Genomic DNA, 15456 nt, shown 5'->3' with positions numbered 1-15456 from the left:
TAAAATTTTACTTTAAAAAATTTGCTAATTTCATTGCTAACTAGCTGGTCAAATTTGAGCAAAATTTTGCTAAATTTCGACCTCGAAAATTTTGTGTGCAGGTAGAAACTAGGTCACTTACTCAAAATGTACCCTTAATCAACAAAAAAAAACCATAATAAAATTATACTCACCGAGCTTTATCAATTAGGCCATCGGAATCCATCCACATGCATTCAAAAAGAGAGCAATTTTGCCAATCCTCGTCTCTACCATCAGTTCCTCTTTGTATAGTGGGTCTTAAATTGGCCTGAAATCTGAAATTATGAAATAAAAATTCTTACAGGTTCAAAATCAAATCAGATTGCTTAAAGCATCAGAAATCTGAGAAATATTGTACGCAAAATGCTCTCGATGTTTACGTAACGTCATGAAATTGATTTTTATTGAGCGATTTAATTTAAAAGAACTTACCAAGTATAACCTTCTTTTCTTCTTCGAAGAAAAACAAAATAAACCTGCAGTCTAAAAAGTTGGCCGCTTATTACTGGAATTCACGCGATCTGGTGTCTGCGAAAAGATGCTAACGGAAAGTAATGTAAACTGCATTCACAAACACTCCACAATCACTCGAATTTTACAGTCCTAAAATTCAAACCAGCCTGTAAATAATGTTCTCACTTAAAAATAATGCTTCCACCTGTAAAGCTACAGTACATGTCCTGCTCCTTTTTGTTACAGGACATTTGCTGTAATATCGAATGATTTATCATTTATTTTTCAACCAATCAATTGAAAATTACGTGATTTCGAAATTACAGGTTGAATTATTTTGAAGGTAACCATTTTCAATGACACGTAATTGTCCATATTTTTTTCTGTGTAGATAAGCAAAAAACTAACTAACACTTCACTTAAAATGTATCACCGTCGGGGAACCGTCAACAGTTTTTTCTAACTTCTTCGGTCTCAATAAATTGAATTAAAGTAAAAAAAAAAATTACATATTGTTATTTATCATTTTGATATTCATAAAAACCTTAAGCCAATAAAAAAAATCTATTTTTGTTCCCTTCCATAAGCTTTCTAAATTTAAGCTTACTTTTTTAACTCAGAATTCTGTTCAAATTGTATTCATCAATCATTATAATCTATTGGCCATCGCGCGTTACATCTTCTGGACGCCTTCTTGCAACATAAACATCCCTCCCCTTCGACTGGTGTTTATCACATTTTTCACAGTCCATCTGTCTGTCTCTGGGTGTCATTGGCCATTTACTGCGAGAATAAACCACCTGTGGAAAAGTGCGTCACGGTTCGTTTGTAAACAAAATTACACTATTTCGCGGGGGTTTGGGTCTCGCACCCGTCACGTCGTGTCGTACCGTTGACCGGTCCATTGGCCAGGTAATCCATGAAAGAAGGTGTATGTACCTACTGCTTCACCATTCTGTTTTCTCTAGACGAAAACTGAATCAAAACTATGATTGCTGTAGCTTTTCAGCTTGTGAAAGAAATAACCTATTCTGACTATGGAAGTGCCGTATGATTCAACGGATTTTACTTTTTGGTTCGCAAATAGAAAAAAACATTAATTATGAGAACTTCAAGCTCTGATTTGATAGATTGATCATGAATCAGTTTTTTAATAATACGAATACGACCCGTATAAAAATGCGAAAATCTGTCATCAAGTTTAAAAAACACTTTTCTTGATATTAATATGATTTCGATTTTTTTTTTTCGTATCAGCCCATCACACTCCTCCAGAGGACTCAATTGAGCCCCCTGGTAATGGACGCTACTGTTTTAAGCATGTCTGGTAGCAAAATGGCTTAAAAAACTATACGCGAGCAAAATTTTGCTTATGCTGAGAACGCAATAATAGATAACTTAGTGCAAGGATATGTGACAATACTAATTTAACTAACTAACACCCAGGGCAGGTCTCATTTGATTCCAAGTTTTCAAGTCGGAACCTGTTTTTTTTTCTAAATTAATTGAAAAAATTACGATACGTGCGGTTCCTTTAATTGCCTTCATTCGATTCCTTGGAAAAAAAAACATAAGATAAGTCTCATTTGATTAAAAAAAATTCAAGTCCCAACATGCTTTTTCTGACCTTTTTTAAAAATGGCTCAAACAGCCTTCATTCGTTTTCTCGGAGAAAATCACACATGATAGGTCTCATTTGGTTCAAAATTTTCAAGTCCGAACTTACTTTTTTCATAATTAACTGAAAAATACAGGGTAAAATCAGCCATAATTCCATTTTCCAAAGCGTGCATTTGATTCACACAAGATACGTCTATTTTAGTTCAAAATTTTTTAGTACAAATCAGTATTTTCCTGGATAGCTTACATAACACAGGGTGTTCAATAAGTTCGAATACACTTTTTAACCAAATGGAAACCAAACGGTTAAGCCGTAGCATATACATTTAACTTTTTGTTAGGGTAATTTTGTGCTATCATCAGACAAACTATTCCTGGTGTCGAAGAAGTAAATTTTCATTTCAGTTTAGACAAAAAAATCAAATTCATTGACAAAAAAAAACTTTACAGGTCGCCTTATATGTCTCCTTTGGTCCAATTCTCATAATCATTGATGTTGTCGTGAATAAACAAGTACAGAATTGTCGTGCGTGAAATTAACATTTCAGACACATTTCAAATTTTCTTTTTTTTCATCACTCGAACGCAACACAACCTAAGTATCATCATAACATTAGCTAACAGACTGACATAATCATATGCTATCCTTTTCGATCATTCACAAGCGATATCATCGCTCTCATTCTTTCAATTGTTTTCTCACTTCAATCAAATCTTCGTAAAGTTCCTACACGTTAAACTGGTTTTGGAACTATTTTCCTTAAATATATTCATCAGTTTTCACACGCATGTTATCAGTGTTCGGCATCGCTAACTGAAAAATTAGCGCCGCTATTTAAATCGCTAACTCATTCAAAGTTAGCGATCGCTAGTTCAGTACGCTAAATGTGATGAAAAAGTTATCGCTTTAAGCGTAAAGCGCTAATCGCTAATCGCTATCCGTTGACCAACATTAAGGCCGAAACAAATATCAAATTCATCGCCCTTCCCCTTTCAATTTTTACAACTCCCCAAGGGAGGATAAATAAAGTTTCAAGTATTTAATTTAAAATTTTATAAATTGATCGAGTTTTCATGCAATTATACAAGCAAAACTGTCAAAGATGGGAATAAACAATGTTTTACAAATAAAAAAAATGTTCGAACAGTTACAAGAGCAAAAAACACTAAGTGGAAGAGGGAGCTATACCTTTTTTATATCTTGGTTAAAAAATTTCTCGATTTATCGGTTTTGTGCAAAGAAGATACTATCCAATTTCGTTGCAAACAATTTTTTGTACCATTTATTTAATTTTATTGTATTTGAATTATTTTACATTATACTCATTTAAAATCTTTAACCTGTTTTCCCTCTTTTCTAAGAGAGGGTTAAAATCTTTAACATGTTTCTCCCCAATTCAACGTGAATGTTTATACAATTTCTTTTTGAACTTAAAACGGAGGCTACATTAAATTATTAACAACTTAACAATATTAATTCATTCTATGGTAATTTTATCTTATTTCCATGTGAACTGATTTGTAAAATGTCAAAAAAACTGTATTGTAGAAAGTAAATATCTCAACCACTTTAAAACAATAGCTGATTAAGGGGTGGTCAATATAGTTTTATACCTTTTATTGTTATATTCTTCTGTAAATTTTGCCAAAAAAGTACTAAAAGGGGGAAAATGATACAAAATAGATCTTTCCTCTAACTCAAGTACGCATTACTCCAATGAATCCAATCAACTTGAATAATGACAAAAAGTTTGCTGTTTTATGGTTCCGAAATCACCGTGTCTAATCAAGTTAAGTATTTGGGTGTCATTCTTGACACCAAATTAAACTGGTCTGATCACATCGAATTCAGAATCAAAAAACATGCATGGCCTTCGGACAATGCCGACGTGCAATCGGAAAAAAAAACTGGGGACTCAAACCCAAACATATTCACTGGATTTACTCCACAATAGTAAGACCAATTCTGGCCTATGGGTGTCTAGTGTGGTGGCAAAAAGGAGAAGTTGCAACAGTTCGGACTAAACTAAATCACCTTCAAAGAATGTGTCTCTTAGGGATGTCCGGATCGTTCACTACAACTCCTACTGCAGCACTAGAGGCTCTGTTTTCTATCAAACCTCTACACTTGTTCCTAAAACAGGAAGCCTTCTCATGTGCTTTTCGTCTACAGGCAGTTGGTCTCTGGCTGTCAGGAAACATCGAAAGATCATCGAGTCATACAAATGTGTGGCCTGAATTAGTTAGATTAAACAAGTTTAATCTAGCGCCAAACGATTTAAAACTCTCGAGTAGTTTTCCCTACATGGGGTTTAAAGTCAAATTTCCTTCTCCTCAAGAATGGTTATCAGGTTTCGTAGAGGACCAAATGTCCTCTCATATTGTATTCTATACTGACGGTTCATTATCAAACGGCCGTGCAGGTGCTGGAATTTACTGTTACGAGTTGAACATAGAATATGCTCAACCTCTAGGAAAATATTGTACAGTCTTTCAGGCTGAGCTATATGCTATTATGTATGGAGTGCAAATTGCACTTCAAAAGAAGATTATGTTCAGAACAATTTATTTCTGTTCAGATAGCCAAGCAGCTATCAAATCACTCAGTGCTTCCAGTTCTAGATCAAAACTGGTAATCGCATGCCGGAAAGCAATCGAAGAACTTGCTGAAGGCAATGGATTAAACCTTCTATGGGTACCCGAACATAAGGGAATTTTTGGAAACGAATGCGCCGACGAACTCGCTAGAGCTGAGTCGGAAAAGGAATTTTGCGGACCAGAGCCGGCTGTCCAAATATCACCATGTTGGTTCAGAAACCAAATTCAAACTTGGTCCTCTAACCAGCATGAACGATACTGGGAAGAGTTGGACACTTGTCGTCAAACTAAATTATTTTTAGATAAACCATCTCCAATCATATCGAGTTACTTATTAACTTTAAATAAATCTCATTGCAGCATCTTGATCAGAGCACTCTCCGGTCATTGTAAACTCAACAATCACATGCACAACATTCAGCGTGCTGAATCTCCAGTATGTGGTAGTTGTGAATCAGATGTGAAAGATCCCTTCCATCTTATATGTAACTGTCCCTCATTTGCCAGACTACGCTTTTGTACTCTGGGATCTTACGCTATAAGCGAATCTGAGTTTAAGAAATTAAACTTAAAAAACATGCTATCATTCCTTACCGAATGTAGAAAAGAGCTTTAATGCTAATAATCCCTAGTGGAAAAGCTTTATGCCATCTTAAATAGATTGAATTCATTTCTTCCTTTTATAGGTTTTTCAGGTTTCTCAGGTAAATGATGAAATCTTGGATAAAAAAAAGGCAAGGCACAATTTTCCCGTATGTTTGGATAACGTGCCGCTATTAAGCCTACCCCCATTCTGATACCTGATACCTGAAGGGGTGGTCAATAAAGTTTTATACCTTTTATTGTTATATTCATCTGTAAATGTTGCCAAACAAGTACTAAAAGGGGGAAAAATGATACAAAATACATCTTTCCTCTAACTCAAGTACGCATGACTCCAATGAATCCAATCAACTTGAATAATGACAAAAAGTTTATTCCATCACTAATAAGTAATTCGAAAGATTCATACAAATATATGGGAGTTAGCGAACTTCAATTAGCGGAACCAAAAAATAGCGGAACTATTTAATTCGCTAGACCAAACAAAACTTAACGGCAAAATTAAACCGCTAACGGAAAGTTAGCGGACTAACTAGCGATTAGCGGATTAGCGATTTTGTGCCGAACACTGCATGTTATTTTTTGTACATTGTTAGATATTAATTTATCTGTTAGTTGATTAATATTTTCCTAACTATTCCCTTTATTCACAAGAATTCACAAGAATTTCTAAACTTGTCTCATACAAAATCTATTTTTTCGTATGATGTGTGAAATGTCGAAAAAGTAGCTACGTGCTAGCTGATTTTCATAAAAAAAACTATCCTTCCATCAACGTGATGGAGGATAGAACTATTCCACATCATAAATAGACGAAAACCATTAAATATGTGCATTAGACTGGCCCAAATTTGTATGGGATGATTTTAACAACATTTTTTTCAACGTGGCACCCCCTAGATTGGTGCATTTAAGTGAAAAAATGACTTTCTGAAAGTTTCAGGTCATTTGGAAGAAGCACGAGCTGGCGCAAAGGACTTGAAATTTGTATGGAGATTTTCAGCAAAATGTATGAAAAATCGACATTCTTTCACTCTTTGTGTTCTAAAATATGTTATCAGTATGCTAGATAGCTCAGAATTTCAGGAATTGTAGTTCAAATAATAACAAACAAGTTTGTAGAAGATTATGACGCGATACGAGTTGACTGTGATGAGTTATTTGCAATTAAATTTGTAATTTTTTACGCGTTTCATCGATATATCATGAACGGTGTGCAGGTGGATTATTAGTACTAACTTGATCGCATTTTTACACAATGAGAATAACAGATAGAAAGTTTGTGTCCTAGGCAAAGTTGTAGCTTATTTTAAAACAAATATCTGCAAAAGTTAAAAGAAAGGTCACTAACTTTCTATTTGTTATTCTCATAGTGTGATGATGCGATCAAGTTAGTGCGATTATTAGCCCATTAGACTGAGTCGATTTGGGGTCATTTTTGAATTTCTCAAACCCTGGGGTCTAATAAGCTTCGTTTTGGTCCAAAACTCATCCATGATTGTTTGCAGAATTTTTAAGTAACGTTTACATGAGTAAATTTGAACTTTTAGGTTTGTATGGGAAAATTGAATATTTTGTACTGAAAAATCAACATAATATTTGTTTCTTCTGTGGAACCGAGCCTGCTAATGGCTTTTGTGCCAATTTATATATTTCTGCAAGGAAATTTCCCGCTGATCAACTTTGTCGAATATCATAACTTCGTATCTTTTTAGACAAAAAAGTTATTAGCTGTTTAACAGGTGTATGTATTTTGGCACTGATAAACAAGAAATTCAATTAACACCACTGCTGGATGCCTAGCGAAGTATTGCAAGACCACTTTTCATGCCATACTTCGTGGGGCACAAGCAGTGGTGTCAATTGAATTCATGGTTTATCAATCCAAAAAGACATACACCTGTTAAACAGCTAATAACTTTTTTGTCTTAAAAGATACGAAGTTATGATATTCAACAAAGTTGTTCAGCGGGAAATTTCCTTGCAGAAATTTATAAATTGGCACAAAAACCATTAGCAGGCTCGGTTCCACAGAAGAAACAAAAATAATGTTGATTTTTCAGTACAAAATATTCAATTTTCCCATACAATCCTAAAAGTTCAAATTTACTCATGTAAACGTTACTTAAAAATACTGCAAAAAATCATGGATGAGTTTTGGAACAAAACGAAACTTTTAAGACCCCAGGGTTTGAGAAATTCAAAAATGACCCCAAATCGACTCAGTCTATTAGCCCATACTCCGTTCACAATATATCAAAGAAATGCGAAAAAATTACACATTAAATTGCGGATAACTTATCACAGTCAACTCGTATCGCATTATAATCTTCTACAAACTTATTTGTCATTGTTTGAACTACAATTCCTGAAATTCTGAGCTATCTAGCATACTGATAACATATTTTAGAATACCAAGAGTGAAAGTATGTCGATTTTTCATACATTCTGCCGAAAATCTCCATACAAATTTCAAGTCCTTTGCGCCAGCTCGTGCTTCTTCCAAATGACCTGAAACTTTCAGAAAGTCATTTTTTCACCTAAATGCACAAATTTAGGAGGTGCCGCGTGGAATATAATGATTTTTTTCGTTGTGGGCCAGTCTAATGTGCATGTGGAACTTTGTATCAAGTTTACATTGGTGATAAATGGATTTTTTTAGCTGATTTTGCATGTAGTGTTTATTTTTATAGGCAATTTTACACAGAATAATACAGGTTTTTGGAAATATTGGTTAAAAATGAAAAGTGCCAAATATAACTCTCTTGGATTGGTTAGTTATATCTAACATGTTGTTGAGATTAAACCAATACAGGAAACCTATTTTGATTCTATATAAAAATCGTCAGCATTCTAATGTGGAACGAAATTTCAACAATAGAAGAGCTTGCCGCGTACAGTGGGTTTGACAAACCGTTGGAGCTCATATAATTGGTTTAAGGTAAAAAATTTCTCAAACAAAAGGTGTTTTTGGCCATTATTAAGTTACTTTTCCATTTGAGTAAAAAATATATTCTGTTCAGTTGATTTTAAATTATCGTTTTTTCAATTTGTATTCGAACTTATTGAACACCCTGTATTAGGGAATTAGGGGTTAAAAGGTCATTATATCTCCGTTTGTAAGCTCGTGCGGCATCTGAAACTATGTCCAATCGATCCCCGGACATTTTTACTAAAGGAAAGTATATTTTCATAGATTTGGTTCATGTAGGAGGGAAGATATTCTTCGCGGTTCATACAATTTTTTCCCATTGTGCATCGGAGGGCCGCACAGTGGTGCAAATCATTGAAAAGTTAGCAACAATTGTTTTTCACAAGAAAATGTTTTTTGTTTTCTGTGTTATGATTCATATTCTGCAACAATTTAACAATACAAATACACAACAGTTAAAATTTCAAGTTTTTTTTGTAGAAGCGTAGCCCTATATTTGTCAGTGAAGGGTTCAATTTTTCTTTCAAATTTTCATCAAAATTATAAACATGTTATTCTTGAGCTGGCACAAAAGTTTGTCTGAATTTTGATCCGAATTATTTTTTTGTCAATAAAAACATAATTTTTCAAACGCTTTTCGCAATTATGTATTCGAATAAAAATGTCATATCAAAGATTTTTTGTCGAACAGAAAAAAACAATAAATTATATCAATATTTCAAATTTAAGCAGTCTTTTATAAAAACCCCAAATAACTCCACTATGTAAGACGTTTTGCTACATGTTTAACAATCAATGCAAACGCAAAGAAGAAGAAGGCAGAACTAGAAGGGTGTTTATATCAATTTATGGATGATCTCACAACCATCTTCTGTTCGTTATTGCAAGCAGTTAACATTGCAATTAAAAAAAGAAACTTATTCTTCGATTTTAGAAGACGAAAAATATATCCGCGATCAGCTGAAACTGCTTCGTCCAACAATAGTGCCGTTGGAAAACGGAAACTCACAATGAAATATCACAGAATAACGATTTAAACTTTTCTATACTCTATATTTTAAATCAATTTTTGTACAAAAAAAAATAATCCACTCAAAATTAAATCTCGATAAAAGTATAAATAACAATACTAAAATTATTCCTTCTCTGAAAATTTGAAATAAAAAGTATGGCAAAAAATTAAGGTACTGCTACTGGATTTTATCCGATATTTTTCAAATTCGATTTTAGATATTCTCTCACTGTCTGAGCTTAATCTGATAACGGGAAGGGGCGGCACTGCACTGAATCTCAAGAATGAAAAAGTTTCTAAGACATTGTGTTCTGAAGAAGCATAAAAAACTGATTTTTCATCAAATACTTTTTTCTTTACCAATCGATTGCTCATTTATATTGATTTTACTAAAATTTTAATTAGGACCAACATTGCATATCAAGACTGTTACTCGATTGGACAAAAAAGTTATGACGGTTCAATTCAATGATTGTTCTATTGTCGTTTCACACGCAATGAGTACATTTTACTTATTGCGTTTCATATGACAATTTGCGACCAAAACACAATCTTTGAACCCTCATAACTTTTTTGTTTTATGTCCAATCGAGTTACAGTCTGGATATGAAATGTTAGTCGAAATTAAAATTTTATAAAAATGAGCAAAATCAATATAGTAAATGAGCAATCGATTGGCAATGAAAAAAGTATTTGATGAAAAACCAGTTTTTTATGCTTCTTCAGAACACAATGTCTCAGAAACCTTTTCATTCTTGAGATTCAGTGCAGACCCTTCCCGTTATCAGATTTAGCTCAAATTTGGCATATGACCTTCTGATAATTTCCTTAAGTTATCTAAGTCTTTTTTGCAAGTATTTCGATTTTCAAGTAAGTATTTATAATAAGGAATTTGATAAAAGAAATAAAAAATATCCTAAATTGTGATGTTAATAAGATTGAACCGTAAATATCTCTTCATACGATGATACAATCAACATACTTTGTTCAGCAAAGTTTTAGTGCACAAAAATACGCATTTTTTGATGGCATGATATTAAAAAAATCAGGCTAGGTACACATTTTGTTCAGTTGAATACAATTTTTTTTGGAAATTTTTTTTTTCTGGAAAATAGCTTGCTGATTTCGAATTTTGAAACAAATTTGGTTCATTTTTGATTTTTTACGTCTAGTATATAATTCAGACAAAATTAAAAAAAAAGAAGATATTAATTTTATGAAAATTTTTGGACCCAGAAGGTATTTAAAATCAAATAAAAAAATGGACTTTTTTCAAAAGTTTGTTCTCCACATCCTAAACTATCATTCTGAGGGTGAGCTCCCAGATTTCTAGACATTATGCAATTTTGGGACACCCTATTGCTCACCTCTGTATCAAACTAATCAACAAGATATATTTATTTGATTTGAAATTCTTCCTCCTGGTTCCTAGAGTTAAGGATGCTGTTTTCAAAATGCGAATTTATTCAAAACCACAATTGGACACTGTGATTTCACGTATCATTGAAAAAAGCAGTCATAGAATAATCATTAAGTTGTTTAGGAATTTACATTGCTAAATTGGTGTTTCAGCCTTTCAGCATAATCTGTCAATATCAAAATTAATCAACTTAGTTACATTACTGATTCAGGTGACAAGTTATGAAACTGCACAAAAAATCAAATTGCAAATTTGTTCCGAAAAACAAAATGTTCTGTATATTTTTAGAACATTTCACAAAAACACTGAGTTGAGTAATTTATCCTTGAGTGATTCATAAATATACAAAACTTGACACTGCTCCCCATTGATACGGTGCGCGTGCGAAACAAAACGCTTACATCTCATTTATTTTTGCACAATCCTGAACCAAATGAATGAACGCCTGTACAATGATATAATGTTTTGATTTGTAAAAATAGATCTCAAAATTCAAACTTCTCGAATAAACACAATTGAAACTGCATCCACAAGATGGGACCATGGGCCGAATTCTGTTCCGTCGCTGTTGGCGTTGTCTTCGCCGTCGTCGTACAGCTCCCTCCCAAAACTCAAACAGAGTTGCAAATAAATAAAACTTTGGGAACATGTGTGAACTATGCGCTCTCGGTTGGCCGCTTCACCTTTCCGGATTATTCCGATTTCACACGTCTCTTCTTTCTAAGGCGGCAGAAATGCTCTGTCAAACAGTCAATTAACTTTTATTTTCACAAGCTCAGTTCAACAAAGATACGAAAATGTGGTAACCTTCTGCTAATGATGCACTGCACATTGAGACCGTCTGAAGCTAATTTTGTTCTAAACTCTAATTTTGTAGAGGAGGACTGAAAACAAAACATCAAAAGAAAAATGGATCACGACACGACACCTTACACAGCACGGCGTTAATGACAAACCAATTTGGAAGGATTTTTCGCTACATTTTGAACGTTTTGCTTCGAACAGATGGGGTGGTTGGTCATTCTGAGTTGATCATGCTGAGCCGGAAGATTAACCTTTGTTTTCCCATCCAAGTCTCTCGTCACAAAAATCACTCCGCCAGGTGGGACTCTTCTTTGGGTGCAGGATCAATCAGGTGAGCTTGACGGAAGTCGTCTGGGAGATCACACATTAGAATTCTATTTCCTTCGCAAAATGCTTACCGGATGAGAGTACTAAACACGCGGTTCGATGCGCCTTGAAACGATCTCCGAGACTCACTACTGAAAGTGGAAACTTCAAAGAACGAAAACCGCCAGTGACACCTCCGTCGGAAACCGTGCTGTGAGCTGAACTGATCGGTCACAATTTCGAGCGGCGCGCCGTTAGTGACCAGAATGGTTGAGAAAAACAACCAAGAAAAAAATATATAATCCACGGTTTTAACGACGAAGACGACGAGTCGGCGTGGCGTTTTGATTTCGGGACTTTTTACATATTGCAATTTTGTTTAGGGGAAGAAAATTTGACCTGGGATGACGAGAAAACGTGAGATGCTTAAGTGTTTTTCACAAATAATAGGAATCAACTCCTTATTTTCTGCCAGTAGCCTTGGTGTAGAATATAGTAATTAAGTCTCCTATGTCGATGGCCATGGATTTCGGAGCATTAAGCATCTACACTGAAGGCAATCAAAATTTGGCTCAGGGATGGTAACGCACTGGACTCTCCATCGAGCGGAATTATCGTATACCCAGTAAGGTCTATGGAGACAAACCTTAGACGGCAATAGAAACCTGTTCCAGTACCTAACTGAACGATATTGCGAAAGTGCGACTCTTCCTGAGAAAAACTCGTTAGGCTAAGGGACTACCTACCATTTTTCCCAGGACGTCACGAAATTTTACGCTTAATGAGACGATAAGTAAACTCAGTTTATAATTCATTCCTTTTTTCTTAACTTTTCAAAGGAGAGATAAAATCTGGAGAATAAAAACTGAGCTCTGCGAGCTTATTTTTAATACATAGTATTCCGTCTCACGACATAACTTGACGAATATAATTCCTTAAATTCTCTCGGTCCATGGCAACCGTTCTCCAATTTTTCGGAAACCCCACGTTCGCCAGATCACGCTTCACTTGGTCTAACCACCTCGCTCGTTGCGCCCCCGCTCGTCTTGTTCCTACTGGATTCGTAGCGAACACCTGTTTTGCAGGACAGTCGTCCGGCTTTCTCGCAACATGTCCCGCCCAGCGTATCCGGCCAGCTTTCACCACCTTCTGCCCGAGCTCGTGGTTCATCCTTCGCCTCCACACTCCGTTATCCTGTATGCCACCGAAGGTGGTTCTTAACACTCGAATACTCCGAGTATACGCAGGTCCTCCTCGAGCAATATCCGTGTTTCGTGCTCGTAGAGAACTACCGATCTAATGAGCGTCATATACAGGTTGCACTTCGTGCGGCTAAGTCTTCTCGACCGCAGTTGCTTGTGGAGTTTATAGTAGGTACGACTTACGCTGATAATTCGCCGCCGGATCTCACGGCTGGTGTCATTGTCTGCGGTCACCAGTGAGCCGAGATAGACAAAGTCTTCGTCGATCGTGACCTTGTTATTACTGGACAAGCGGGTTCGGTCGGTCTCGGATCCGCAGGCCGGCATGTACTTCGTCTTGGACGTATTAATCATCAAACCAATCCATTCAGTTTGCGATAGATCTCCTCCACCGCCGCAGATGATCTGCCGACTATATCCATGTCATCGGCAAAGCAGATAAGTTGACTGGATCTGTTAAAAATCGTGCCCCGCATTTCGCCCACCACTCGTCGAATAACACCTTTTAGCGCCACGTTGAATATCATGCAGGATAATCCATCCCCTTGTCGAAGCCCCCTGCGCGATTCGAATGAACTCGACAATTCACCCGAAATCCGCACACAACACTGCGTTCCATCCATCGTCGCCTTGATCAGTCTGATCAGCTTCCCGGAAAAGCCGTTCTCGTCCATGATTTTCCATAGCTCGTTACGGTCGATCGTGTCGTATGCGGCTTTGAAGTCGATGAATAGATGGTGCGTAGGGACTTGTTGTTCACGGCATTTTTGGAGTATTTGCCGCAATGTGAATATCTAGTCCGTCGTTGACCGTCCCTCCATGCAGGGGTGTTATACTCCTCAAAACAGCACAATGTGTTCTAAAAGCACAATGTGAACGCAAGCTTTCTAGAACTGCGCGCACGGCGATAGAATATCTACTGCTCGCTCTCTTACTGCGCGCCGACAACCGGATTTTCTGAGAGGTTTCTCACAATGCTGAAAAACACAATGAGCTGATCCACTCTGCTCAATGTGCTGCTCAATGTGAACTCTGGCTTTAGAAATTTGCCAAGCACGCTTCTTCGTTTTATTTTTTCTTCTCATCAGTAGAAAACAAAAACGATCATCGTTCGTCCAGTCCGGCACGAAGACACACCGCCTGCTTGCAAGGAATAAAATAACTCATAAACAAGCAACAGCAACAACACAAAAGAAATTCGGTTGGGCTCGGCCTGCCGGCTGCCGAGCAGCGATGTCACGAAAATCTGTTTATAATTCTGTTAAATTGTACACGTATGGACGAAGATCAGACTCATTTATGATACAGATTATTTTTGTGGCAACGGTGTTCGGCAGCCGGCAGGCCGAGCCCGCCCAAATTTCGGCTTTGTTGTTGCTGTTGCTTGTTTATTGGGAAAGAATTCGCTTTCGTTTGTTGAATTCAGCGTTGTGGTGGTATACTGGTACACATTGTGCAGCTCAATGTGCTGAGGGCTATCGTTGCGTAGCACAGTGATTTGCTTCGATGTGGCACATTGATGGACAGCTAGCTCAGTCAGTGCTCGGTTTTGCTCTCTCAATGTGCTATGGAAAAAATGCACATTGAGCTCATTGTGTGAGCGAATGACACCCCTGCCTCCATGAAGCCGGCCTGATGACTTCCCACGAATCTGTTTGCTTGTGGCGTTAGGCGGCGGAGTAGGACTCGGGACAACACTTTGTAGGCAGCATTGAGGACAGTGATCGCTCGGTAGTTCTCACAGTCCAATTTGTCGCCCTTCTTGTAGATGGGGCATATTACCCCCTCCGTCCACTCCTCCGGTAGCTGTTCTATGTCCCAGATCCGGACTATCAACCCATGTAGGCAATCGGCCAACTTGTCCGGGCCCATTTAGATGAGTTTAGCTGCAATGCTATCCTTCCCAGCCGACTTGTTTCTATTCAGCTGGCAAATGGCTTCTAAAATAAAAAAAAATAATGCGAAATACAAATCAATTGAAATAAATTGCACGAAAGCTTGTATGCAACAAAATTGTATACTATATAGTTGCACAGAACTTATAAATCAAGTAAGTTTTCATTGAAAAATTCAATAAAATCAAGAATACAAATGGTGAAATAACTCCGATCAGCCACAATTTGGATAATAAACTTTATTTATTTCACCCTTCGCGATGTTTGGAAATTTCGAAGGGCGAGAAGATATTGATATTTATTTCTGCTTTACTAGAATAATAAGTTCAAGAGTGATCCAAAAATATTGTATGACAACATCCCTCCTTCTTACCCTCTTTCCGTTTTGGAGAGAGGGAAGGATCTCAAATAATTAAAAATAACCATTTCTCGTACTCGAATCTACTTCCGTGATAAATTTGGTTTTTTATTCGATAAGTTCTCGAGTAATGCATAAAAGGAAACCCCTCCCCCCTTCTTATCCCACCAGTGGAAGGACATATGGGTCTCTAGACCGCTGCAAGCTTTGTATGGAAATTTCAAATTCTTAA

The 15456-nt window shown here is 36.5% G+C and overlaps 1 protein-coding gene across 3 annotated transcripts in view; it reads right to left on the bottom strand.

Annotated features, from left to right (window-relative positions):
• The window catches only part of LOC129747852 (SET domain-containing protein SmydA-8-like), a 41384-nt gene extending 29395 nt beyond the window's left edge, over positions 1-11989 (bottom strand). The window contains exon 1 of one of the 3 annotated variants that reach the window (XM_055742226.1): positions 11862-11989. The gene's annotated coding sequence lies outside the window, so the exon portion shown is untranslated. The other 2 variants (XM_055742228.1, XM_055742227.1) reach the window with 2 other exon arrangements.
• Between the last annotated feature and the right edge of the window lie 3467 nt (positions 11990-15456).

The sequence above is a fragment of the Uranotaenia lowii genome, chromosome 2 (genome assembly GCF_029784155.1).
Source record: "Uranotaenia lowii strain MFRU-FL chromosome 2, ASM2978415v1, whole genome shotgun sequence".
NCBI classification, from domain to species: Eukaryota; Metazoa; Arthropoda; class Insecta; order Diptera; family Culicidae; genus Uranotaenia; species Uranotaenia lowii.
Note: the sequence above shows the minus strand (reverse complement) of the source record. Positions and strands in the feature narration are given on the sequence as shown.